The following is a 25,631-nucleotide window of genomic DNA, read 5'->3' on the forward strand; positions in this document are numbered from 1 at the left end:
GCAAAGCACCTCTGCCAGTGCCCAGCCCTTCAAGGAAGGAGGTTGGAGCCAGGTGGGAGTCAGGCTCTGCTCCCAGGAACCAGCAGTAGGACAAGAGGGTCTTCAGCTGTGCCAGGGGAGGTTTAGGTTGGATTTAGGAAGAAATTCTTTCCAGAGAGGCTGATCAGCCATTGGAATGGGCTGCCCAGGGAAGTGGTGGATTCTCCATCCCTGGAGGTGTTTAAGGACAGACTGGATGTGGCATCAGTGCCATGGGCTGGGAACCACGGCGGGGTTGGATCAAGGGTTGGACCTGATGATCTCAGAGGTCCCTTCCAACGTGGTTGATTTGATGATTCTATGATTCAACCTCAAGCACACCATGACATCCATCACCTCCACTCCTGATTTTGTCAGATTTTTGTGTTCAGAATATGTCAAGCACCAGGAAAGTGGGAAATCAGAGAATATCCTGAGTTGAAAGGGACCCACAGGGATCATCCAGTCCAACTCCTGGCCCTGCACAGACACCCCAACAATCCCACTCTGACCCTCAGAGCATTGTCCAAACCCTCCTGGAGCTCTGGCAGCCTTGGGGCTGTGCCCACTGCCCTGGGGAGCCTGGGCAGTGCCCAACCAGCCTCTGGGGGAAGAACCTTTGCCTGAGATCCACCCTGAGCCTGCCCTGACACAGCTCCAGCCGTTCCCTGGCTGCTGTCCCTGCTCCCCCAGAGCAGAGGTCGGAGCTGCCCCTGGGGAGGAGCTGCAGCCCCCGCTGAGCTCTGCCCTCAGCCTGCTCTGCTCCAGCTGCACACACCAAGTGCCCTCAGCTGTTCCTCCTATGGCTTCACCTCCAGACCCTTCATAGAATCATGGAATCAGCCGGGTTGGAAGGGACCTCTGAGATCATCAAGTCCAACCCTTGATCCAACCCCGCCGTGGTTCCCAGCCCATGGCACTGATGCCACATCCAGTCTGTCCTTAAACACCTCCAGGGATGGAGAATCCACCCCCTCCCTGGGCAGCCCATTCCAATGGCTGATCACTCTCTCTGGAAAGAATTTCTTCCTAAATCCAACCTAAACCTCCCCTGGTGCAGCTTAAGACCGAGCCCTCTTGTCTTGCTGATGCTACCTGGGAGCAGAGTCTGACCCCCAGCTGGCTCCCCCCTCCTGTCAGGGAGTTGCAGAGAGTCAGGAGGTCTCCCCTGAGCCTCCTCCTCTCCAGGCTGAGCCCCCCCAGCTCCCTCAGCCTCTCCTCACAGCACTTGTGCTCCAGTCCCTTCCCCAGCCTCGTTGCTCTTCTCTGGACACCCTCTAATGCCTTTCAGCCCATCCTTTCCAGCCCAGCACCTTCTTGTCCATCTCCTCACACTTCACCCCAGACAAGGCCAAGCCAAGGCCTCCAAGGATGGTCCCTGAGGTGTGGAGGGAGCTGTGGGGTCTGGATCCACACCCAGGGTGTCCCCATGGCTGGGGTAACTCCACCCTGGAGACCTCTGGGTTCAGCATCACCCTCAGCATCCCTGAAAACGGGCAGGACTGGTTGTTTCAGAACAGGAGGCAGGAGGAACTCACGGATCAGCTCCTGCTGGAGGAGCTCGGTGTGACAGGTTGTTTTCAGCTTGAAAGCACAGAGACAAATCCCCCGCGGTGTCCGTGTGACCCGCTGCCCCTGGGCACCCTGGGCACCCTTCCCAGCCTGGCCTGGCTGTGAGCAGTCTCAGCAAACTGCCCTGCTCCCAAAATGCAGCCCTGGCTTCCCACTCCCAGCCCTCCATCCCCTTCATGACTCCCCGACCCCAGTGACAGCAGCACCTCACAACCCACGAGGAGCTTCCAAGGAACAGCAGGAGCCACAACCTGCCCTGGAGGAGACACAAATTAAGTCCATCTCACCCTGGAAATGACTCATGGGAGGAGGGGAAAGTGCTGCTGCTTCCCAAGCCAGTGGGATTCATGGAGCAGCACATTTGTGGGAAAACCACACTCACACTCCTCATGGCCAAAACTCTCCCAGGAATCAGCAACAACCAGGAATCACCGGCGTGTGGTTCTCCCTTCCTGCGTCTCCCTTTGGCTCTGGAGGTATTAAAAAAGCACAAACTGGATGTTTTCTGTTCGTTTATTCACTCCTTGGCTCGTTTTGTCAACTTTTGAGCAGCTTTTGTTACCCCAGAAGGAGCCTGGGGGATGATATATGGCCTTGACAGTAAGATTAAACATCCCATTTACTGCTCCCTGTCTCCAGAATTCCGACAGCACCGGCTTGGGGAGCAGCAATAGCAGTCACAGAGCAAACAGAAAACAGATCCTTCCTCATCTCCAGTTCATTTCTTTGGGAGAAAAGGGGGGGGGGGGGAAGTGAAGGAGAAAACAGCGGGAGGAGAAGAAGAAATGGGCTGGAAAAGGGGAAAAATTATCAGAGGGGAAAAAAGAAGAGGAGTTGTTGTCACTCGATGTAAATGAGCTCAAAGGCAGCTCAGGGGGAGCAGTTTCCCTCTGGGATTTGGGGCAGAGGAGCTGAGGAGTGCCCAGCTGGGAGCCCTGGCTGGGGCATGGCCTGGCCACTTGTGCTCAGCTCTGCCTAAAGTGCCATCTTCTGACACATTATTAGGGGTTTTTTTTAGGAATTGCAGCTGCTCTGGGCTGAGTGGGAGCTCAGGACAGGTGGGGTGGCTGGGAGTGTGAAGTGGGGCTGGGTGGCAGCTCCCCAAGGCTCTGCCTGGCTGTGCTTCTGTGCCAGATGGGCAGAGCTGAGAGCAGCTGGGGAAAGGCAGAGCTGGGCTGGGCTGGGCTGGGCTGAGCTCCTCTGGGCTGGGCTGGACTGAGCTCTGGGATAGGCTGGACCGAGCTCCTCTGGGCTGGGCTGGGCTGAGCTGAGCTGAGCTCGTCTGGGCTGAGCTGAGCTCGTCTGGGCTGAGCTGAGCTCCTCTGGGCTGGGCTGAGCTCCTCTGGGCTGGGCTAAGCTCCTCTGGGCTGGGCTGAGCTCCTTTGGGCTGGGCTGAGCTGAGCTCCTCTGGGCTGAGCTGAGCTGAGCTCCTCTGGGCTGGGCTGAGCTGAGCTCCTCTGGGCTAGACTGAGCTCCTTTGGGCTGAGCTGCTCTGGGCTGGGCTGGCCATTGCCACTCCAAGCTGTCAGGGGTAAATTCCTGCTGCCTGCAGGAATCCAGCAGAAGCTGCCAGGAAGCTCTGACCGAGGAGCGCGGCTGATCCTGCACCTTCTGATCCTGTGCCTTCCCCCGATGCTGTGCCCTGTGACAGGAGAGGAATCATCAATGCCAGGAGAAATAACCCATCTCCAAACCATAGCACAGGAGCTGAGGTCCTACCATGGATCCACACAAACTGCCATCCTCAAGGGAACAGGTGATTTGAGATCTGAAAGGTTCTGATCCCAGCTGGTCTCACCAGACTCCATCCCAGGTTTCAGGTGATTTCTCTGTGAGTGGTGACCAGAACAACAAGAGTTTGACAAACTCTCCACAACGGGGTCTTCAGCTGTGCCAGGGGAGGTTTAGGTTGGATTTAGGAAGAAATTCTTTACAGAGAGAGTGATCAGCCATTGGAATGGGCTGCCCAGGGAGGGGGTGGATTCTCCATCCCTGGAGGTGTTGAAGGTGAGACTGGATGTGGCATCAGTGCCATGGGCTGGGAACCACAGCAGAGTTGGATCAAGGGTTGGACTTGATGATCTCAGAGGTTTTTTCCAACCTGTCTGATTCTATGATTCTAAGCCCTGTCCAACCTGGCCTTGGACACTTCCAGGGATTCAGGGGCAGCCGCAGCTTCTGTGGGCAACCAGTGCCAGGGCCTCCCCACCCTCAGGATGTGCTGCTCCAGCACCTGCTGAAATCCTTGGAATTTAAAATACTTGTAATTAAAAAAAAAAAACCAAACAAAAATACTTAAACAATAAACTTAAAATGAAGTTCTTGGGCAGAGGGACAGCTCTGAGCACTCCATGGGGTGACCCCCCTTCCCAAGGCCTGCAATGAGCTCCCACAACACGCTCAGGGAACGGGGAGGGGGACACACCAACCTGCTGGATGTGTTTGGAGCTGTCCCTCTGGGGTTTTGGGAGTGGCTTTGGGGGTGTTTGTGCCTTTCTCATGGCTCAGTGAATGTCCCCCTGCAATGATCCCAACCCAGCCACCCGCGATGGATCAGCGACAACAAAGGTCAACTCCGACCATCAATATTTCAAGCCTGGTAAAATATTCATCAGTCCTGTGAACACTGAAGAGGTAGGATGGGCCAGGAATGTTCCAGCCCCCTCCCTACTCCTACCAGCCAGGCTGTGCAGCTGCTGCTGGCTCAGAGCTGGCTCATCCTGCTGCCTTCCCACCCCAGATCCTGGCAGAGCGTCCTCTGCCCTGCTGGATGCAGATATTTCAGGAGTGCTCCAGTCTCCTCCAGATATTTTTGGCTAAAGCAAAGCTGGCCTGCCCAGGGGATTGCAGGGGTTCTTCCCACAGGATTGCAGGTGTTCTTCCCACTCCCATCCCTGGTTTTCCGCTGCCAGATTCCACACTGACACCGCAGCTCACGTGGAGGAGAACTGTGCTCCTTGTGGGTTTGTACTTCTGTGCACACACTCACAGCTCTGGAAAATCTTGGTTTCCTGGACAAGGACATGATTTTCCTAGCTCAGTGGACTCAGTGGGAAGAAACCAGGCTGGTTTTAGGGCTGTTCTACCCAGAACAACAACCTGCAGTGTCCAGGGCAGTTGAAACCCAACAGCTCTTGGTTTAGTTGGGTTGTTCTCTCTGTTTAGGGAGAACTTGTGGGCAAAAAACAGGCTGGCAAAGGAAAAGGAGGGGCAAGGAGAGGGGGAGCTGCTGTAATCTCTCCCCAAACCCCAAAATTTTTATCCTTCAACAGCACAGCTTCTGCAGCTCTTCCCTTGGGAAACTCTGCTCTGACATGGCTGTGGATAGCTCTCCTTGTTGTCACTGTCACCTCGCTTAGCATGGACTGAATCAGACCTAAAAACACCTGGAAAAGGGCCAGAATCTATGTTTTCAACGTATTGAACACTGGAGCAATCCAATTCCATGTCTTCCCATGAAATCCTGAAGGACAGGACCCATCCCATGTCTCTGTGCCCATAAGTGAGAGGTATTTATCCATAAATAAAGATGAAATAAGGCGAGTTCTGTCCAACAAGGTGCCCCAGGAGCCATGAGGATAAACAGTTCTCCCTAACAGTGACCTGTGCCATGGCAGCCTCCTCTCCACAGGACTGGATTGCCATGGGATGAGCAGGATTGGGGTGTCCAGGGGTGCAGGAGAATCCCACAGCCTTCAGAAGGGAGAAGTTTCCCGAAGGTCCCTCGTGAGCCCTGCAGAGGTGCCCTGGATGCTCCTCATCTTCCCTGGCACAGATGTCTGGGCTTTTCTGAGCAACCTGTGCCAATGTCTGCTCCATGGGATCCAGGGATCTCAAACTGACACCAAATTTGGGGGACATAAAGGGAAATGAGAGAGATTTCACCCCAAACAAAAGACTGTTCTGCTGGAAACGGCCTCAAGTTGTGCACCAGGGGAGCTTTAGTTTGGATATCTGGGAAACTTTCTTCCCAAAAAGGGTGGTCAGGCACTGGCACAGCTGTCCATCAGCCCTGGAAGTGTTCCAAAAACATGTGGATGTGGTGCCTGGGGCCATGGTTTAGTGGTGGCCTCAGAAGTGCTGGCTGGCCTTGGCGATCTTAGAGGGCTTTTCCAACCTAAATGATCCCATAATTCTCTGATATATAAATATCTGGGGTATCTCTCTCTCTCTCTAGGCCACACTGGACAGCAATGGTATTTTTTCTTTCCCCTGATAAGCAGTAGTTTCATTTAATAACATTTTTCTGGCCCCTTGGCTGAACCCTAATCAAAGATCAATAGACACCATCAGCGCTTTTACCGGCCCAGCACTTCCATAAATAATCCCTGTTTTTCTGAGAGCCTTTGGAAGGTCTCAGATCCCAGATTCCTGTCTCAGTGCCTGCCTTTCCTGAGGAATGGCAATGGGCTGATGATCAATAACCAATTGAACACTAATAGGCCTCGTTTCAAAGCATCCTCTTCAAAGCCCTGAGCCACCGAGGCAATTCAGCTGCTGCTGCCTCTTAATTATAAATGCAATAAAGACATGTGGAAATTGCCTTTTTTTGTTGAGTGGAGGCACTGCACAGTCCATACAGAGTGTTTGGAGAGCAGGCAAAGAGCACCTCGACTCTTCAGAGCAAAAAGCAAAGTTTTTACTTTGTCCACTGAGCTCTTGGTCTTATTTTTTTTCCTGGCAGAGGCTTCCTGCACATCCCCAGATGTTGGTACCCCCCCAAAAAAAAGATGTAGTGACACCATTTTCTCCCTGAGTGTTGCTCTGAGGGTGAAAACAGTGTTTTATCAGCCCACAAATCCTGCTGGCTGAGCCTGGGTGTGCTGGATTTCCTGGCTGAATGCTCCTCACACACAACCTGAGCAGATTCCTGGGGCTTTCCAAAGGCTTTCTTAAGGAATGACATCTATTGGAAATATTTAGCTCCTAACCCAAACCCTCTTGCCCTTTTTCTCACGTCACCAAGTGACCTTAGGGGCGTTTTGGGGGTGAAATTGGATTCTTTGCTCTCCCCAGATCTTAATTTCTCCTATCAGGGCAAGTTCAGATGGTAGATATATTACTTAAGAAATATAGAAATATATCTCTATTATATTTTATATATATATATATATATAGAGAGAGAGAGAGAGAGATATCTCTATTATATTGGAGAGATCTCTCTCTCTCTGTGGGCTATATGGGAGAGCAGTGTAGTTTTTTCTTTCCTATAATAAATATATATCTATAATAAATATATAATATATATAACAAAAAAGCAGGAGTTTTATTTAATAACATTTTTTGACCCCTTGGCTAAATCCTAATCAAACATCAATAGGCACCCTCACTTTGCTGAACACTGCCTGGGAATGAAAGGGGTCAGCTGGCCAGGAGGGGGCTGGAAAAGTAGGCCAGGGATATCAGTGGGTCTGGAAATCTGGGAAAAAGCAGCACATTTCCCAGGGCTTCCCACTGGGCAAATCCCAGCTGAGGATTGGTCTGCAGAGCCCCCAGCTTCAGGTTTGGGGCTGTGGTGGACACACCTTCAAAGAGCAGCTGGGCAGATCCGAGAGCAGCACTGACCCCCTGGAGCCTGGAATGAGGAGCTTTGGAGTCTTCCCAAGGAAACCTCGCTGCTGCCACCGGCAGGATTGGGCATTCCCACCTCCCAGTTTGCTCCCTGGGAGCTCCAGAGCAATTAGGCTGGGTTTGCAGGGCCGGTTTTTCCCTGTCTCCATCTGTCAGCATCACTGCTGCTCCCCACAGCCGGGATGTGACAGGAGCGCCGGGAGCATCCCGCTGCTCCGGCCGTGGAATTCCCTGCAGGAACACACACACCAGCCTTGGGACCTGCACGGTGTCAGTGCCTTCAGGAGGCACCAGCTGAGAGGTGCTGGGGAGCTGGGGCTGACCCAGCAAGGAGCTGGGAGCAACTGGGAAAGAGGCCAGGCAGGCACCTGATCCCCCTTTCCCCACTGGATCGTTTGTTTTCCTGCTGGCAGGAGGGCACCAGATCCACCCCACCAGTTCTCCGTGTGGGAATTGTGGATGGGCCTCTTGTCCCAGGGAACTGGATCCATCCCACCAGTTCTCTGTGTGGGAATTGTGGATGGGCTTCTTCTCCCAGGGAACTGGATCCATCCCACCAGTTCTCTGTGTGGGAATTGTGGATGGGCCTCTTCTCCCAGGGAGCAAGGGACAGGAGGAGAGGGAACGGCGTCCAGCTGTGCCAGGGTTGTATCAGGTTGGACATCAGCAGGAATTTCTTTATGGAAATGGCTGTTAGACATTGGCAGGGGCTGCCCAGGGAGGTTTGGAGTCCCCACCCCTGGAGGTGTCCCAGGAAGGCCTGGCTGTGGCACTCAGTGCTCTGGGCTGGGGGACAAGGTGGGGATGGGGCACAGGGGGGATTTGATGACCTTGGAGGTCTTTTCCAACCTCAGTGACTCTGGGATTAAAAGCAATCCAGCCTCTGTCCACGGCTGGGACATGCCAGAGTGGTTGGAGCTGCTGAGCCAGGTGCCCTTTGCAGTCACCTCTCTGAGCATCTCACGGCCAGGAGTGGTCCTGAGCTCCACTTCCCATCTCAGCACCACGGAGAATGCCCGGAGCCAGAGGAGATTCCCTCAATCCCACCCTCCGGGGCACAGCACCACCTGCTGACATCCTTCCTGGCAGCTCCCTGGATCCTGCCTGAAGGTCCAAGTTCCAGCTGGAGATTCAGGACTTGCCCAACACAGGACTCAGAGCTCCCACCTCGATGGGTGGCTTTGTTTATTTGCTGGTTCCGCTGGAAATCCCTGGAATCTGGCAGCTCCAGAGGGAGGAGGCTGCTCTCTGTGTGCATCCTGCCGGGCACAAGGACCTCCCTCAGCATCACCTCCTGCCTGGGAGCTGCACAAACCCCTTTCCGTGCCTGTTGTGATCCAAGACTCGCTGTGCCACCATGGACTGATCCACCAGGGATGGTGATTTTTTGGATTAAAATATCCCACCCTATTCCTCAACCCTTTCATGGAAAAAAACAAACCACTGTGAGAAATGTTAAAAAATATTAAAAAAACCTGTAAGAAAAGGGTGATTCTTGGCTGCCACCAGGTTGGACATGAACTGCAAACCACCTCAGCTTGTCCCTTGTCACGGAGTTAAACGATGGACTCCCGGTGTGGGCCTTTTCCAGGGAGTTCTCTCAGTGCTGCCAACCCAGAGCAGGGATATTTTAAATATGCATAAGCTGATGGAAAACAGTCATGAAAGGCTGATGAGTCTGTGTGTGAGAATTTGCTCTTCCTGAATTAACTGGGGTGGGAGATGAGGCAGACACACGAATCCTCTGCCTCTCAGAGCTCCTGAACAGAAAACACCCGGAGATTCACCCTGTGACACTTCCTCCCCTCGCTGGCCTGGCTGGGCTCTGGCTCTGCTGCTCCAGAGTCTGCTTTTCCTCTTTCTAGACACATGTTTTGGTTATTTCTTTTGCTGCTGTTCCATAAGTTTCCCTCTGTGTTTCCCTTTATTCAGCCCGGAGGTCCGAGGCCGTGCCAGCAGCTCCAGCTGCTCTGCAAACCAGCTCCAAGTGCCTGGGATGTGCTCTGGTGACCTGCAGCTTTTTGGGGAGATCTAGAGGTTCAGGAGCACGAGTTCCTCTCCCAGATCCTCCCGGATGGATGGATCAGATGGAGACTCTTCCTCTTCCAGTGAGGAAGACCCACTCCAGCTCTTCTCCAATACCTTCTCCATCCAACCAGTGGTCCCAGTGTGGCATCTGAGCCCCAGTTCAGAGCTGCCCAGGGCTTGGAGCCACCTGAAAACAACAGAAAAGGTGGTTCCTGCCTGGAATAAATCCACCATTGCACTGGGCAGGTGAGATGGGCATCAGCCAAACTGGAATCTGCTTCCCGAGGCTTCAGAAGTTACCTGGCAAATCCAAGGGCATGGACACTGGGTGTGCTGGATTTCCTGGCTGGATGCTCCTCACACACAACCTGAGCAGATTCCTGGAGCTTTCCAAAGGCTTTCTTAAGGAATGACATCTATTGGAAATATTTAGCTCCTAACCCAAACCCTCTTGCCCTTTTCCTCACGTCACCAAGTGACCTTAGGGGCGTTTTGGGGGTGAGATTGGATTCTTTGCTCTCCCCAGATCTTAGTTTCTTCTATCAGGCGAGGTTCAGATGGTAGAAATATTACTTAAGAAATGTATATATGGGATTTTATGTAATAACAAATTACTTAAGACATGTATATATGTATATACAGAAGGGGCTGATCCAGCTGCCAGTAGGCCCTGGGATGGGCTGGGATGCACTGGGATGTGAGGCAGTGGGAAGCCTGAAGGCTGTTCTGCCATTCCAGGAGCTCTCCTTGTAAAAGCAAGGATTGAGACACCAACCTGCCCCCAGCACACCTTCCTCCTGCCCCACCTAAATCCTGTGAAAGAGAAACCCTGGTGCTTTCTCTGCAGATTCACCACGACCTTTCCCAGTCAGGGCTTTTCTTCCTTTCATTTTTAAGGAGTTTAAAGGAACACTTCAAACCTGAACAAAACCCGTTCCTTTTTAATTTGTCTGGTGGTTTTTTTTCTCTGATTGACCTAAATTCAGTCTCCTCGTCACCCCTTGCCCCAGATTGATTTTTTTTTTTTTTACATGGCAATAAGCCAGAAAAGAAGGGGGGGGGGGGGGAAGGAGAAAATAAAAGCAAAAAAGAACGAGGAAAGCTATTCACAAAGCCTCATTTGTTGAATTTTCTCTGAGTAGACTGATCCCAGCTCTCCTGCTCAGCTCCTCTTTGTGCCCACACAATGAAGGTGCACTCTTCCCTGCTGGCATAATTGGCTACAATTAAGCTGTGGACAAGATATTTGGTTAACGATCCCCAGGAGACACAATTTGGGGATTAGGGGAGATATTGTTTCCTGAGCTGGGCTATCATCCCCTTCTCTGTCTGCTTATTGAATGGCCCTGTCACCCGAGCACGGGCTGCGGTGGCTTTTCCCCCCTCCCCTGGGCAGCTCTTCTTTTGCCTTTCATCCGAGGACCCCGGAGGGCTTTGCAGGTCAAGGTTAAGTGGGGACAGCCCAAAATTTGGGCCAGCTGAGCAACAGAGCCAGTAACACCATGGATGAGAGTGTGGCAGAGGAGATGGGGGGGGGAATGGCTTAAAAATCCAATCATGGAATCCCAGAATGTGCTGAGCTGGAAGGGACCCCCAAGGCTCATGGAGTCCAACCCTGAGCCCTGCACAGGCCCAGCCCCAAGAGTCACCCCCTGTGCCCCAGAGGAGCAGCCAAACCCTCCTGGAGCTCTGGCAGCCTTGGGGCTGTGCCCACTGCCCTGGGGAGCCTGGGCAGTGCCCAACCAGCCTCTGGGGGAAGAACCTTTGCCTGAGATCCAACCTGAGCCTGCCCTGACACAGCTCCAGCCGTTCCCTGGCTGCTGTCCCTGCTCCCCCAGAGCAGAGCTCAGTCCCTGCCCCTCCTCTGCCCCTGCCCAGGAATTGGAACTGCACTGAGGTCTCCCCTCAGTCTCCTCTGCTCCAGCTGAACACACCAAGTGCCCTCAGTGTCCTCCCACGCCTTCAAATCCAGGCCCTTCCCCATCTCTTTGCCCTCCTTTGGACACTCTCCAATGGCTCAATCCCTTCCCTCCATTGTGTCCCCCCAAATTGCCCCAATGTTGAGGTGAGGCCGCCCCAGGGCAGAGCAGAGCAGGACAATCCCCCCCTGATGCCCCCAGGACAGGGTTGGCCCTCCTGGCTGCCAGGGCACTGCTGACTCCTGGCCAGCTCTCCATCACCCAGGACTCCAGGTTTCCCCAAACCAGAGACTCTCCTGGTGTCTGGAGCCAGCTCTGACTCCCATTAATGCCCCCACACCTGCACTGCTCCCAGCCTGCTCCAGCACAGGTGAATCAGGAGAAAACCCATTTTCTCTGGAAAACCCACAGCCCTCATTTCCCACAGCTCCTCAGGTTGCTGAGTTGCTTCTCTTCATTTGACCCACATGAGCAAATCAGATCATCGGCAAAAACTGAGCCAGGGGATGTTTCCAGCCTGTGAATCCACCAAGGAATGACCCACAGCCCATTGTACATTTGTGAATTAATTCCCCCCTCGGGAGTCAGGGTTGCTCATGGCTGGGGTGGAACTGGCCCTGCTGGGACACCAGTTGTCACCCTGTGTCAAAGGGTGTGTTTTGCAAAGATTTGAGGGGAAAGGGATCAAAACAACCCCATGGGAACCTCCCAGTCCCACACCACGGGGGTTTAATGCTTCATTTCCCTCACTTATCACCTCTCTCTCCAGTGGATGCTCCAGAGCTCAACCTTTGGCTCAGCTGAACCCGAATTTGCATTGCTTTCCACCCACAGGCAGGTCTGACCTTGGAAAGGAGCTGCAGAGGTTGCTTTGGGAGGGAGACTTCTGCAAATCTGCAGCAAATGGTGCCTGAGGTGGGGCTGGGAGGGATCCCAGGAGCTGGAGCAAGTCCTGCTGCAGAGCCAGGTTGGAGCCAAGGAGAGCCAGCTCACCTCTCCCCCTGCGAGATCCAGGGCAGAGTCTCCTCAAAGCATCACAGGGAAGCACCAAAACCCCTCTTTGGGCCCCATCCCCACAACTCAATTGCCCTCCCCCCATCCAGGGCACCTCCTCCTTGGCTGGGGGCAGGGATTCCTCCTCCCGGAGCACGGGCTGACTGGGAGATGGCAGGAAAACCTCTCCCTCCTTCCCTCCTCCCCATCTCTGCTCACAGCCAACATCCCCCCCAGGCCCTGTGCTGTGCTGTGCCTGCTATACTAGAGATAGTAAAATCTATAAAAACTGTGCTTAGCCACGATTGTCCCAAAATACTCAGATACCCTCCCAGTTCCAGACAATTGAGTGAGAGTATCTCCCTAAAACGAACTGAGGAACAGCTGAATGCACCTGGAAGCTGTTAAACAGTGTATATTTGAAGAAAACCTGATGGACACTGATAATTCAATGCCAGCAGCTGTTAACTTCAGGATATTACCATACTGATAACCTATTCATAAAATCCAGGAGTGAAGAAAGATCTGTTCTATTTGTAAATATCCCTGTGTTATATCATACAATAAAAATCATTCTCTGTTTTTTGCTTATATTTTTCTTGCTGTAGATACTGAAATATCATCTAAGTTGCCAAACATCAAAGACCTGAGTATATCCACAAATCAAAAGGTAGGGAAAGAACTATTTAATAAGTAGACATAGTAAAAAGATTCTAGGGTCTAGCAGAGACTACTAATTAAGGTGCCACTGTTACTCAAATTAAACTCCTATATACTCTGGTACACAAACATTCAGATTTTAGAATTGAGGAGATGCTGATTTCCCACGTGGGAAAGGGCTGAGTGGAGTGATGGAGAGCAGGGAAGGCAGCAAGGCCTCCCCCAGACATTAAATCTCCTGGGCAGGTCACAACCAGGAGGTCACTGCAGGCACAGGGGCTGCTTGGGAACCTCCTCAGCTTTTCCCCCTGCCAACAGCCCCAGACAAACAATCCCTGCTTGCCCAGAGCCCACTCCTGGGAATTCTGGGGGTTTTTTTAGGGCATGTTTCCATTTGTATCCCTTGACCTTTCAACTGAGTGAGCTCTGGTGCTTCCACAACCCCAGGGCAGGGCTCCCAGTGCTGCTCTGCTCCCAACACCCAGGGCTGGGGGAGAAAACTCCCTCTGAGAGGGTGAGGGAGGCCGGGCTGGGAGCACTGAGCTCTTCCCTGGCTCCTCCATAAATCAGGGCTGCTTGAAAAACCCCCTGACAAGCCCATTGAGCAGGGGCAGCTCGGGTTTGGGCTAAATAAACATTCCTGTCTCCATGGAGAGTGTCACACTGTGCTCATAAAATGTCTGGGTGAAGCTCTGTGCCGGTTGTAAATTTGGGGAGGGCTGCTCGACGTGCTTGGTTTATTATAATAAATGGAGTTGGCCATTTTTTATTGTGGTTTTGTTTTTTTTTTTTGGTCCCCTCTGAATTGCTCTCCAGGAAAAGAGAGGTTGGAGAGGCTGTGCCTTTGTCTGGCTGCATCAAGGGTTCAAAAAAACGTGTGGATGTGGCACTTGGGGTCAGGGGTTGGCCTTGGGAAGGGTTGGACTCTTGACTCAGCCCCACAAACAAGGAGATTTTGGTCTTGGCCAGGCAGCTCAGAGCGATTTGTTTCAATCCCAATTCATTATCCACTATTTCCCGCCTAAAAAAAAAAAACAAACCCAGGAAATAAAACACACACTCAACACAAAACCCGTCAGAAAAAAAGGGATTTATTCCCCAAAAAGGATGTATTTTCACAAGGTCAGGCAGAGCACACCTGACTCTCCCCCCAGGCTGTGGGATGATGATTTTAGAGGGTTTTTCCAACCCTTTGTGCCTCAGTTTTTCCCCATCTGTGGTGGAAGGAGCACAACAAACCCTCCAAGGAGGATCAGAGAGCATCCATTACCACGTGGAGCCATTGGACAAAGAAAAAGATCCCTCTTCCAAGTGATCCTGACGGTGGGAATGGTTCACAGATCACCTGGGATGGGTTTTAGGGGGAGCCCTTGGCCAGGGAAGGGATTGCTGAGCCAATTCCAAAGCCTGGTGTGCAGCCTGCCCACCTGGGCAGGGAGGGAAAGGAACACTCTGGGATTCCTGGAGTGAGCTCTGGAGGGAATTTTAGCCCGGATTAATGGCTACACCCAGGCCCAGGGAAGATGGGGGTGCTGTTCCTGGGTGCTGGGAGGAGCAGGATGCTGGGTGAGCTCCTTCCCCACAGCAGGCTGGGTTGTGCCAGGAGCCTGAGCTGTGCCAGGGTGGGCAGGTGGCTCTGGCATGGGCAGAGCTGTCAAATTCAGCTGCACAATCACATTTTATGTTATCTTAGTTATTTTATTTTATTTCTTTTATTATCTCCTCACAGGCAACTCAGGGTGGGAGGGAGCTCAGCAGGGAGCTCGGTCACCATTGCCAAGCCAGTTCTTCAGCCTTGTCTTCAGCAGGGACAATTGTCACCTTCTCTCCCAGCACCTTCCCAGCTCCCAGCACCCTTGGATGAGGGGCAGGTGAAGAGCAGGGTGCTCAGGCCCACCCTGGGGTGAGGAGAAGGTGGTGCCTTCTCCAGAGGCTGTGAGAGCTCAGCCCTCTCTGCATCTCTCAAGATCCTTCCTGCACCTCAGGGACACCTCGGGCTGCTCCAGTGCTGCAGGACCAGCACCTTTTTGTCTCCCAGGGATTCCCACATCTTTTTTCCCTCCTGGCTGCACCTTCCCCCTGGGCTGGGGGAGTCCCTTGGCCTGACAAAGGCACGTTTTTGAGTCCAAGCTTGAAAGGTGAGAGGCAAAAGCAAGATCCTACGTGGGCTCTCACTCCGGTGAGATGCAGACGTGGTGGGTGGGCAAAGACTCCATCAGCAGGACAAGGCAGGAGCCAGGATCTGACTCTCCCAGTTCCCAGGAGGCGGAAAACATCCCAGAGAAGCCGCCTGGAATAACTGAGCTCCTCCTTTGCCAGAACCAGCGGCTTCCTCTCGGCTTCCTGAGGGTGCCACGAGGTCTGGATTGCACCCAGATGGAAGCACTGCTAGGGCTGACGAGTCCCAGACACAACTGGCTTAGGCAAAACCAGCAGCCAACGTCCCCAAAAGCTGCAGAACTGAAGGCTGAGCCCTCAGAGCTCCATGGATTCATTCCACGGAATATTCCGAGCTGAGAGGGACCCACGAGATCCAGGGGTCGGAGTTTCACCGGTTATTTTTCACAGAATATTCTGAGCTGGGAGGGACCCACAGGGTTCAGTGGTCACAGATTATTTTTCACAGGATATTCTGAGCTGAGAGGGACCCACGAGGTCCAGGGGTCGGAGTTTCACCGGTTATTTTTCACGGAATATTCTGAGCTGGGAGAGACCATCAGGGGCTGTCCCACCAGCCTCGTGCTGCTGGTGGCAAATCAACCACGACTTGGAATTAATGACCCCTCTGGGGACGGGCCAGGCTGAGCCAGAAGCAGGTCTGGAGCTGAAAGGCAGCTCTGTGCAGGGCCGGGGGGAAGGGGCAGTGTTCTGGCAGGGGACAGCACCAGGGGCCCTGTGCTGGCTGCAGCACGGCCTGGAATGCTGAGCAGAGAGGAGATTCCAAAGGTATTGCCAGGGAAAACACCTCCAAAGTTTTGCCCCCCTGGCACAGGGGTGGGGGGCAGGATGCAGAGCAGGGCAGCTCTGACAGCACCCCCTGCCCGGCAGGGTCCCCACGGGGCAGGGACACCTGGGACTGGGCATGGGGAGATGCCCTGGGCAGCTGTGCCAGGGCTGGATAACCCTTTCAGGGAAGAAATTCTCCCTCATACCCAACCTAAAGCTCTCCTGGTGCCCCTTGAGGCCATTCCCTCGTCCTGTCCCTTGTCCCATCCCCAGCTGGGTGGCCCTGCCCTCTCCCCAACCCTCTCATGGTCCCTGACTGCACTTGTGCCTCACCAGGAGCATCATCCAAAGCAACAGTCCCACTATTTCTGGGAGCACCTTTGGGACCCACGGGGCTCCTTGGGGTGCCCCAGGCCAGCTCTGGGCACTCTTTGGGTGCTGGCAGTGCTTCTGCTCCAGGGCAGGGAGAAGTGGAGCCAGAGGGACAGTGCCAAAGTGCAACACAACCTGCAACATCTGCAGCCACCCCCTCTCTGGGCTTCTCACCCCTCCCAAGCTGAGCAACAGATGATCAGTTTAACCCCCAGTTTAACCCCCCTGTGGTGAATTCAGCACCATGTTTGCAGCAAAAATACCTCTGCCTGGGTTTGCAGGAGCAGCTGGATCCATCCTTTGGCTCCAGAGCTCCAGCCAGCCCTGCAGGAATGGCTTTTAGGTGGGACTGGGGGGATTTCCCAGCAGCTCCTGGACATAGGTGGGATCTCTGCAGGCTGAGAAACACAGAATCCCACCAGGTTTTGTTTGGAAGGGACCTTAAAACCTATCCCATCCCACGGGCAGGGACACCTTCCACCAGCCCAGGGAGCTCAGAGCCACATCCAGCCTGGCCTTGGGCAATTCCAGCAAAAATACCCCCATTCCCACTAAACCACATCATGGAGTGCCACATCCACTTGTTCTTTTATCACTTCCACGGATGGTGACTTGGATAAAACCCACTTGGCTCTTTCCAAGGTGGTCCCAAATTTCCCTCTGTTTGAGCTTTGTGCCCACCCAGGGGTTCTGTGTGCACACAACGACTTTATTCCAGATCATGGAATCCTGGAGTGGTTTGGGTGGGAAGGGACCTTAAAAATCACCTCGTTCCAGCCCCTGCCATGGGCAGGGACACCTTCCAGAGCCCAGGCTGCTCAGAGCCACGTCCAACCTGGCCTTGGGCACTTCCAGGGCTGGGGCAGCCACTGCTTCCCTGGGAAATCCATTCCAGGGCCTCCCCACCCTCCCAGGGAAGAATTAACAATAGTTGCTGTGCTGTTCCAGTTACAACAACGTGGCAAAAAATGAATGTTTCATACATAGGAGGTGCATAACTCTTTGTTTGCTTGGGTGGCATTTTCCAAACCAGAGCCATAATCCTGTATTATAATTCCTGTTTGTATCTGCACCCCAGACATTCCCCTCTCCTGGAGCTGCCAGGCAGAGCTGAGAGGAGGAAGCTGCTTATTCCCAAATTCCTGAAGAAGTCCAGGCTTTGAAAGCAGCTGTTGGGCTGCTGATGCTTTTATAGGTTGGAAAAGGGGGAGAGGTGGGAGGGAGGAAGGGAAGAGGTTGTGCTTTTAATAATGAAGCTCGTGTGAGTCAAAAATCAGCATCAGAAGAGGCAGAGAAAAATTAATTTGTGTTTATAACCTATTCTTACGTAGTCAACATTCCACACAGTGGTAAATGCATTTTGCAAGGTGTGTTCAGCTACTGATGGCAAAACTCTGGCAGGAAGGGAGTGGAAAATACCCAGATTTCACTCCTTTTGTAAAATTTTTGGTTTTTTTTTCTGATAAAGAAAAAGATGTGTGTTTGGGGTGTTCTATTTTGATCAAACTGCAGGGGGTGTGAGCTTCCAGAGGGCTCAGTCCCTTCCCTTCCCTTCTCTTCCCTTCTCTTCCCTTCTCTTCCCAAACCTTCCCTTCTCAAACCTTCCCTTCCCAAACCTTCCCAAACCTTTCCAAACCTTCCCTTTCTATTTTCCTTTTCCTTTCCCTTCCCTTTTCCTTTCCCTTCCCAAACCTTCCCAAAACCTTCCCTTCCCAAACCTTTCCCTTGCCTTCCCTTTTGCTTTTCCCCCTTTCCTTCCTTCCTTCCTTCCTTCCCTCCTCTTCATCTCTCTCTTTCTCTTTCCTTTCTTTCCTTTCCTTTCTTTTCTTCCTTTCTTTCTTTTTTTTTGGAGCTCTCAGACCAAAGGCAAAAGCATCTCCAGGCATTCCATGACCCAAAGATGCTCCAGGAAGACTCAGAAAACCTGAGGCTGCTGTGACAGGACAAGAGGGAATGATTTTGAACCAAAGAGGAGAGATTTAGATCAGGTAAAGGAAGGGGGTGTTGGAACACTGGAACAAGTCACTGCCCCATCCCTGGAAGTGTCCAAGGCCAGGTGGGATGGGTTTTGGAGCAACCTGGGGTAGTGGAAGGTGCCCCTGCCCATGGCAGGGGGTGGCACTGGATGGGCTTTAAGGTCCCTCCAACCCAAACCATTCCATGGTCCATGAAGGCATTAAATCCCCCAGCCCAGGCAGCAGAGCTTGTCCTGCAGGTAATGGAAAGGTGGTTTCAGCCCTATAAATTCAGCTGATGGATGCAAATCCTCTTGGGAAAGGGGCTGAGACCCCCAAAAGTCAAAGGTGACAATGAAAACAGGAACATCCAATCTCCAGGGCCCATCCCTACGTGCCCAGCAAGGCCCTGGCTCCTGCTTTCCACTAATTCTTCCAAAGTTTGCTCATCCATCTCTGGGACAACTCGCTGCTGGGCAGACCTTGAGAAAAACCAGGAAGGGAGACCTGGATTCCAGAGGGAAATCAGAGCTGCCTGTAAGGTGGACTCTCCTGCTGGAGAGGGACTTTGGACAAGGGCAGAGTGACAGGACAGGGGGGTTGGGATTAAACTAAAGAGAAAAGGTTTCGATGGGACATTCTGAGAAAATCCTTCCCTGGGAGGGTGGGGAGGCCCTGGAATGGATTTCCCAGAGAAGCTGTGGCTGCCCCATCCCTGGAAGTGTCCAAGGCCAGGTTGGAGCAACCTGGAATAGTGGGAGGTGTCCCTGCCCATGGCAGGGGGTGGAATGAGATGATCTTCAAGGTCCCCTTCCAACCCACCCCATTCCATGATTCCATGCAGGTCTGAAATCACCCAGCCCAGGCAGCAGAGCTCGACCTGCAACCAGTTCAGGATCTGATTCCCAGAGATCCCAGGGATGGGGATGGGATCCCACACCCTCTGGATGCAGTTTGGGAGCAGCAGCAGCAGGACTCCCATCATCCCGTGCCCTCAGGAGCTGCCTCCCCACTGTCCCTGCTCTTGCCAGAACCTCCTGCTCCTGGAAAAAGGGAATTAAATTCCACTGTGTGGCCATAACTAATGGACTGTGTTGCCCCCCTTTAGCCCTCAGTTTCCACATAATTAGCTGATTTTGAATTATTTATGCTGTGAATTTTCCAATAAATAATGTAATAAAGGCATCTCAATTATTTACCCTGTTACAAAGCTGCCTCAATGGCCAGGCAAATATTCCCATGAATCATTGATTTTATGAATTTTGCAATATTAAGGGGGGAAAAAAAATTATAAATGATCCACTTTCTAAGGCTCTAAATTATTCTTTCATTTCTTCAGCCTTGCATTCTGCTTTGGGGAATCCTCCCTGGGCTTCTGTCTTCTAAGAAATTCTGTAATACATTTGGAAAACTGTGCTTATTTTTAGCATGAAAGTTGCTCTGTAGAGCTTGATAACCACATTTCAGTGGAATAAATGGGAGTTCAGGTCAGGAGTGAACAGCAAGTGGTTACTTTATCTCACCAGGGGACTCCAGGAGATCACATTCTGCCAGGTTGGGAACTGTAAAATGTGAATATTGTTTGCTTAGAGCATGGCAAGGTGTGTTTCCCCTGCAGACTTTCAGGTGGGAATGGGAGATTTCAGGTAAAATGGGACTGTTTTGTTGATGGCATTGAATTACCATGAATAAAACAGGCAGAGAGAAAGCTGGGGATCCAAATTCGAGGTCCAGATGTGCCTCCAGCGGGAAGAGTCTTGAAATTCCAAATATTTGCAGGCTCAGGGAGCATCTCTGAAGCCATGGAGAGGAGGGAAAAGCAGAGGAGATGCTTCTCCACCCCTTGCACAGACCTAAACCACGGACAAGAACACCTTGGAGGACGTGGGAAGGGTTTCCCCACAACCTTCCCTGGCTTCTCCTGGTGGCAACAACAGGAATGAAGCTCCTGCCTGGAAGTGAATCCTGGTGGTCCCCTGGGGAGGATAAAGCAGGGAGCAGAGGGTTCGTGTGCTGGGGTGGTTTGGGCTGGAGAGCAGAGATTCTGGAGTCACAGGATCGTGGAATCCATGGAATAATTAAGGTTGGAAAAGCCCTGTGAGCTCACGGAGTCCAACTGCTGCCCCAGCAGTGCCAAGCCCAGCTCTAACCCACCTCCCTGGGAGCAGCTCAGGGAAAATCCTGAATTTCCTGGGATGGTGACACAGGCATATCCTGCAAATCCTGGGCAGGAGAAGGGAGAAATGACAGATAATAAATGATATAACAGATTAAAGGAAGCTACTGAAGGATGACAGGGGCTTGCTGATGTCTGTCTGTCTGTCTGAACTGGAACAAATTCCAGGGGGCAAATCCTGCCCTTCCCTGGCTTCCCATCTCCCCCAGGCTCTGGATGTGCACACTGAGGGAAGCTGTGTGTGTGTGGCACTGCTCTGGCTCCAGTGCCAGCAATGTCCCCTGGCAAGGAAGGTGCCCAGCTTTGTTCTGCTCAGGGATATCTGGGAGACACTCGGAGGAGAGGGATGTGAATGGACTGAAAACCCACTGGCAGCTGAGCGAGACGGAGCCTCAAAGGAGCTTTTGAGGGAGCTGCTGCATTCCAACCTCCCCTCCAGAGCTCTGGCACAAAGGGGCTTTTCTCTGTGCTTTCCTCTGCTTTCCTCTCACTCTCCTGGTGCTCGTGGGGCTGAGTCTGTGCAGGGCACAGGGTGGGCTCTCCTGGGTCCTTGTTCTGCCCTTTACCCAAGCAGACCCTTGTGACTGTGCCCACAGAGAATCCCAGAATGGTTTGGGTTGGAAGGGACCTTAAAGCCCATCCAGTCCCACCCCCTGCCATGGGCTGGGACACCTTCCACTAGCCCAGGTTGCTCCAACCTGGCCTTGGACACTCCCAGGGATGGGGCAGCCACAGCTTCTCTGGCAATTCCATCCCAGCCCCTCCCCACCCTCCCAGGGAAGAATCCCTTCCCAATATCCCATCTAAACCCACTCCCTGGCAGTTTAAATCCATTAAACTGACGTTTAACCCCAAGTCTTGCAGCTGCCTCTGGGCTGGAGGGTCTGCTGAGGGTCTGAGACCTCCCCGTGCTGCTGGTGGGACAGAGCTGGAGCTGCCAGAGATGGGCAAGGACATGGAATGGGTTGGGGTGGAAGGGACCTTGAAGATCATCCAGTTCCACCCTCTGCCATGGGCAGGGACACCTTCCACCAGCCCAGGTTGCTCCAAGCCCCATCCTTGAACACTTCCAGGGAAGTGGGGAAGTTTTCACACACTGGGACAGCCAGAGGAGCTTCCTGATCACACCCTGAGGCCACTTCCAGCCATTCCTTTCTGCCTCCTCCTCACCTTCCACACCAAAGACCTACAAGAACCCCCCACTCAACACTCTGCCTCCCCTTCCTAAAAGTGCTTAGGCCAGGCTCACACTGCAGGGGGAGCAGGGGGTGTCCTCTTTCAGGCTCCTTCTCTCCTCTGCAGCTCCCCAGGCTCCCACTGCAGCCCTGCCGTGGGAACGAGGGGCCGACGGATCCGGCTCAGGGACCACGGGCAGCTTTTCCAGCTGATCCCTGCTGCCCTCTTTGCTGTCAGAGACAGGCTGACATGATTACACGGCCGAGGCACCGTGGCCTCCTCTCTGCACAACAAGAGGGGTCATTTTGCCAGTCAGGCCGTGCTGACAGCAAAAAGCAGCACAGGGGACACGGGTCGGGTGCAGGCAGGAAGGGTCCATCCCTGTGAATCCCACTGACAGCTCCCTTTCCAGGAACATCCACCCCACTGGCCAGAAAGAAGCAAAACTGGTGTGAATTCAACAGCCAAAAAGCCAAGGGACAAGACCTGCTCCAAGGACAGCCCAGCCCAGCATCCCCCCCCTCTCCCACAGCAGCCAAACAGGAGTGTGGAGAGCACCACGTTTAGGGATGGTTTTCCAGTTTGTCACCACTCCGGACTCTGGATTTGGATCCTGTGTTCGTGCCGTGCTGATGAATTTGGACTTCAGAAACAGATTAAAAATGCAGATAGAGGCAGACCCTGGAGCAGCTGAACGTCAGCCTTCTATGTCTTTATTTAAAATCAACTCCAGCTTCGTTTCAATGCCGGCCTCGGGCTGGGGCTTAGCAACCATTTCCACTTGTACAAACAAGTGTATACATATTTATGCCACCCCAACAGGAAACAAAAAGTCATCAATAAAGCATCTTATTTCTCCAGCTGGAGCAGCAACATGAGGAGCAACAGCAGGCACTGGAAGAGCACCTCCCTGAGGCTTTGGGATACAGAGCATCCAGCCTGGAGAAAGACACTCTAAACGGTGGCATCCTTGGGAATGTTTCCCACACCATCCTTGGGAATGTTTCCCACACCATCCTTGGGAATGTTTTCCACACAGTGCCCAGGATGGATCCTGACATGGATGTTTGATCCCGAGGTCTGAGCTGGGTTCCAGCGAGCCTGGAAAGCCTGGGGAGCTGCAGAGGAGAGAAGGAGTCTGAAAGAGGACACCCTCTGCTCCCCCTGCAGTGTGAGCCTGGCCTAAACACTCCTAAGAAAGGGGAGGCAGAGTGTTGAGTGGGGGTTCTTATAGGTCTTTGGTGTGGAAGGTGAGGAGGAGGCAGAAAGGAATGGCTGGAAGTGGCCTCAGGGTGTGATCAGGAAGCTGCTCTGGCTGTCCCAGTGTGTGAAAACTTCCCCACTTCCCTGGAAGTGTTCAAGGATGGGGCTTGGAGCAACCTGGGCTGGTGAAAGGTGTCCCTGCCCATGGCAGGGGGTGTGATGAGATGAGCTTTGAGGTCCCTTCACACCCTGGGACAGCAGCTCAACAGCAGCACATCCAAGAGCTCCCCCCGAGCTCCCAGCAGGCAGAATCCCGAGGATCCACGTGGATATCCCTGCCCAGGAAGGGGCACCGAGGTCCTGCTGATGTTGCTCTGGGGTCTGAGCTCTGGCAAAGGGGCCAAAGGGCAGCTGCCACAGGAGCAGCTGATGTGCACACGCTCTCCAAGCACAAATCCCAGTTTCCAGGGAGGAGGGGAACAGGCTGGGTGGTGCAGGCAGAGCAGAGATCAACGTTTCCAGCTTTCAGGATCATCTCTGCTCTCCTCCTGATCTTTACATTACATTTTTCAGGGCTGGGAAGCAGACAGGTCCTTGCCCTTCAGGTGGGCCAGGGATTGCTGCCCAGCTCAGCTGAGGAAGAGGATCTGTATCGAGAGCTCCTGAGACCCCAATTCCTCCTGTGGATCTTTTCCGTGACCACAAGTTTTGGACGTGTCATCCCAACAGATCTGGGCTCCTTTGCCCAGGCTGATTTGGGCTGCTGGGAAGCATTTCAGGTGCCTCATTGCCCCATCTCATGAGGGTGTTGCTGCAGCTTTTCCTTTCTTCTTCCCTTCCATCAAATATTAGATTTTATGGGATATTGCCTGGCAGGAAAACACCATTTCTGCTACACAGAATCCCAAAATGGCTTGGAAAGGTCCTTAAAACTCATCTCATTCCACCCCCTGCCATGGGCAGGGACACCTTCCACTAGCCCTGGCCTTGGACACTTCCAGGGATCCAGGGGCAGCCACAGCTTCTCTGGGCAACCTGTGCCAGGGCCTCCCCACCCTCAGTGTAAAAAATCTCTTCCTTCTATCACCTAAATCAACCTCCTCGAGTTTAAAACCACCCCCTCCGTGTGTCACAACAGCTCCTTCTCTCTGCCCCCCCCAAAAGCAGGACAGACCCTGCTCAGACTGAGATCTTAGGGAACAAAGGGGATTTTTTCCCACTGATTCCTGCAGCCCCAGATCTTCATTAGGACTCCAGTTTCTGGGATAATTGAGTTACAGCCTAATGCACCGAATGCAGGATCCTGGACTCCAGTTCAAGTGGGATATCACAATGCATTAGGCATTTCTCCTCAGACAAATAACTGCACAAGATGGGTTTCCATTATTTGTGCCTGCCCTCACTCAGGAATTGCCTAGGAGAGCATTACACTGTGTTTTAATTCAATAAACAAATGTATAACGATATTTTCTGGGAACCATCCTGCAGAAAGGAGCAGAGATTCCCCTCCCTGCTCCTAAACTCCGGCACTGGTAAAAAAAATACCCAGAAAAAGGGTGTTTTTAGTCCAGGATTTGAGGTGAGAAAACAGATTTCTCCTCACTCTCTGCCTGAGCAGCAGTTCTGGGTTAAGCCCAGCAAGTCCCACTGATTTGGGATCCTCTCTTTGGGTCCAAGTGTTTGCCCCAGGGAGGCCCCCAGGAGAATGGACCCCCCCAGCTCTGGGCAGGGGGCATTTCCAGCAGAACAACCCGTGACCAAGATCAGGAAGAGGCAACAATTCCTTCCCCAGGAGAAGTGAATTAATCCTGCAGCTCAAACCCACAGCTCTGAACACTCCAGGTTGTGTTTTATGGAGGGAGAAGATCCTTTATGGACATCCAGAGACTTCAGCAGCAGGAGCAGCAGCCAGAGGCATTCCTTAAACCAGGGAATAGTCCCCACCATCCCCTTCCTGGTGGCATCATATCCATGAGCATCTGTCCCTTGGCTGAGCAGGGAGGGTCCTGCCTGGCCTTGAAAAGGAAGGGCAAACCCTGTTTGTGGTGATCCCGGGGAAAACTGTGTCCTATTTCACTTTAAACCTCAGATTTTGGGGTCTCCTGGAGAAAAGCCACACTGTGCACTCCAGGTCTGCCCTTCCCTGCTTCACACAGGAGCTGCTGTGGAATGGCCTGGAGGGGATGGGAAATCCCCCCTGGAACAGCAAGAGGGGCTTTAACCCCCCACACCCCCTGAGCTGCCTGTGACCCCCCAAGCTGTCTGTGACCCTCCAAAGCTGCCTGTGACCCCCCCAGGGCTGCCTGTTACCCCCTCAAGCTGCCTGTGACCCCCCAGAGCTGCCTGTGACCCTCCAAAGCTGCCTGTGACCCCCTCAAGCTGCCTGTGACACTCCAGGGCTGCCTTTGATCCCCTCAAGAGCTACCTGTGACCCCCCCCTGAGCTGCCTGTGACCTCTCCAGAGCTGCCTGTGACCCCCCCCAAGCTGCCTGTGATCCCCTCAAGAGCTGCCTGTGACCCCCCAGAACTGCCTGTGACCCCCCCAAAGCTGTCTGTGACTCCCCAAAGCTGCCTGTGACCCCTCAAGAGCTGCCTGTGGTCACCCCAGAGCTGCCTGTGACCCCCCCCAAGCTGTCTGCAAAGCATTTCCAGCTGAGTGACACCAAGGTAAGGGAACTGCAGCCTCAGGGGGGTTTCCCACATGCTTTCAAACCCTGCCAAAGGTAAGAGAGGCAGCAGCAGCATCCCTTGAACTCGTGGCAATCCCTCCTGTGTCACCCCAGAGCCCCGGGGCAGAGGGATGGCAGAGCTGCAGAGGGGAAGAGCAGGGCTGGGCTCAGCAGAACGGCTCCTCTGTGGCAAAACCCCTTTTCCCCCCCCCCCCCCCTTTCAGATTGTTCAAAATGACTTAATTCAACAGAGAATTAATGGAGAGGAACTCTGCAGCATTAGTGAAAGAGGGCACTGCACCCACAACTGGCCACCAAGGCTGTCTGTGCCCAGACAGGGGCCACACGCTTGGTACACTCAGCAAAAATATCC

The 25,631-nt window shown here is 53.2% G+C and overlaps 1 long non-coding RNA gene across 1 annotated transcript; it reads right to left on the reverse strand.

The window, feature by feature from the left end:
• Positions 1-19,341: 19,341 nt before the first annotated feature.
• Positions 19,342-20,060, reverse strand: LOC116798055. Its single transcript, XR_004360814.1, has 3 exons — positions 19,718-20,060; positions 19,558-19,596; positions 19,342-19,426 (listed from the first exon to the last, which is right to left on the reverse strand). It is a non-coding gene; the product is annotated as an uncharacterized LOC116798055 (long non-coding RNA).
• Positions 20,061-25,631: the final 5,571 nt, after the last annotated feature.

This window comes from Chiroxiphia lanceolata, chromosome 24 (assembly GCF_009829145.1).
Source record: "Chiroxiphia lanceolata isolate bChiLan1 chromosome 24, bChiLan1.pri, whole genome shotgun sequence".
In the NCBI taxonomy this organism is placed as follows: Eukaryota; Metazoa; Chordata; class Aves; order Passeriformes; family Pipridae; genus Chiroxiphia; species Chiroxiphia lanceolata.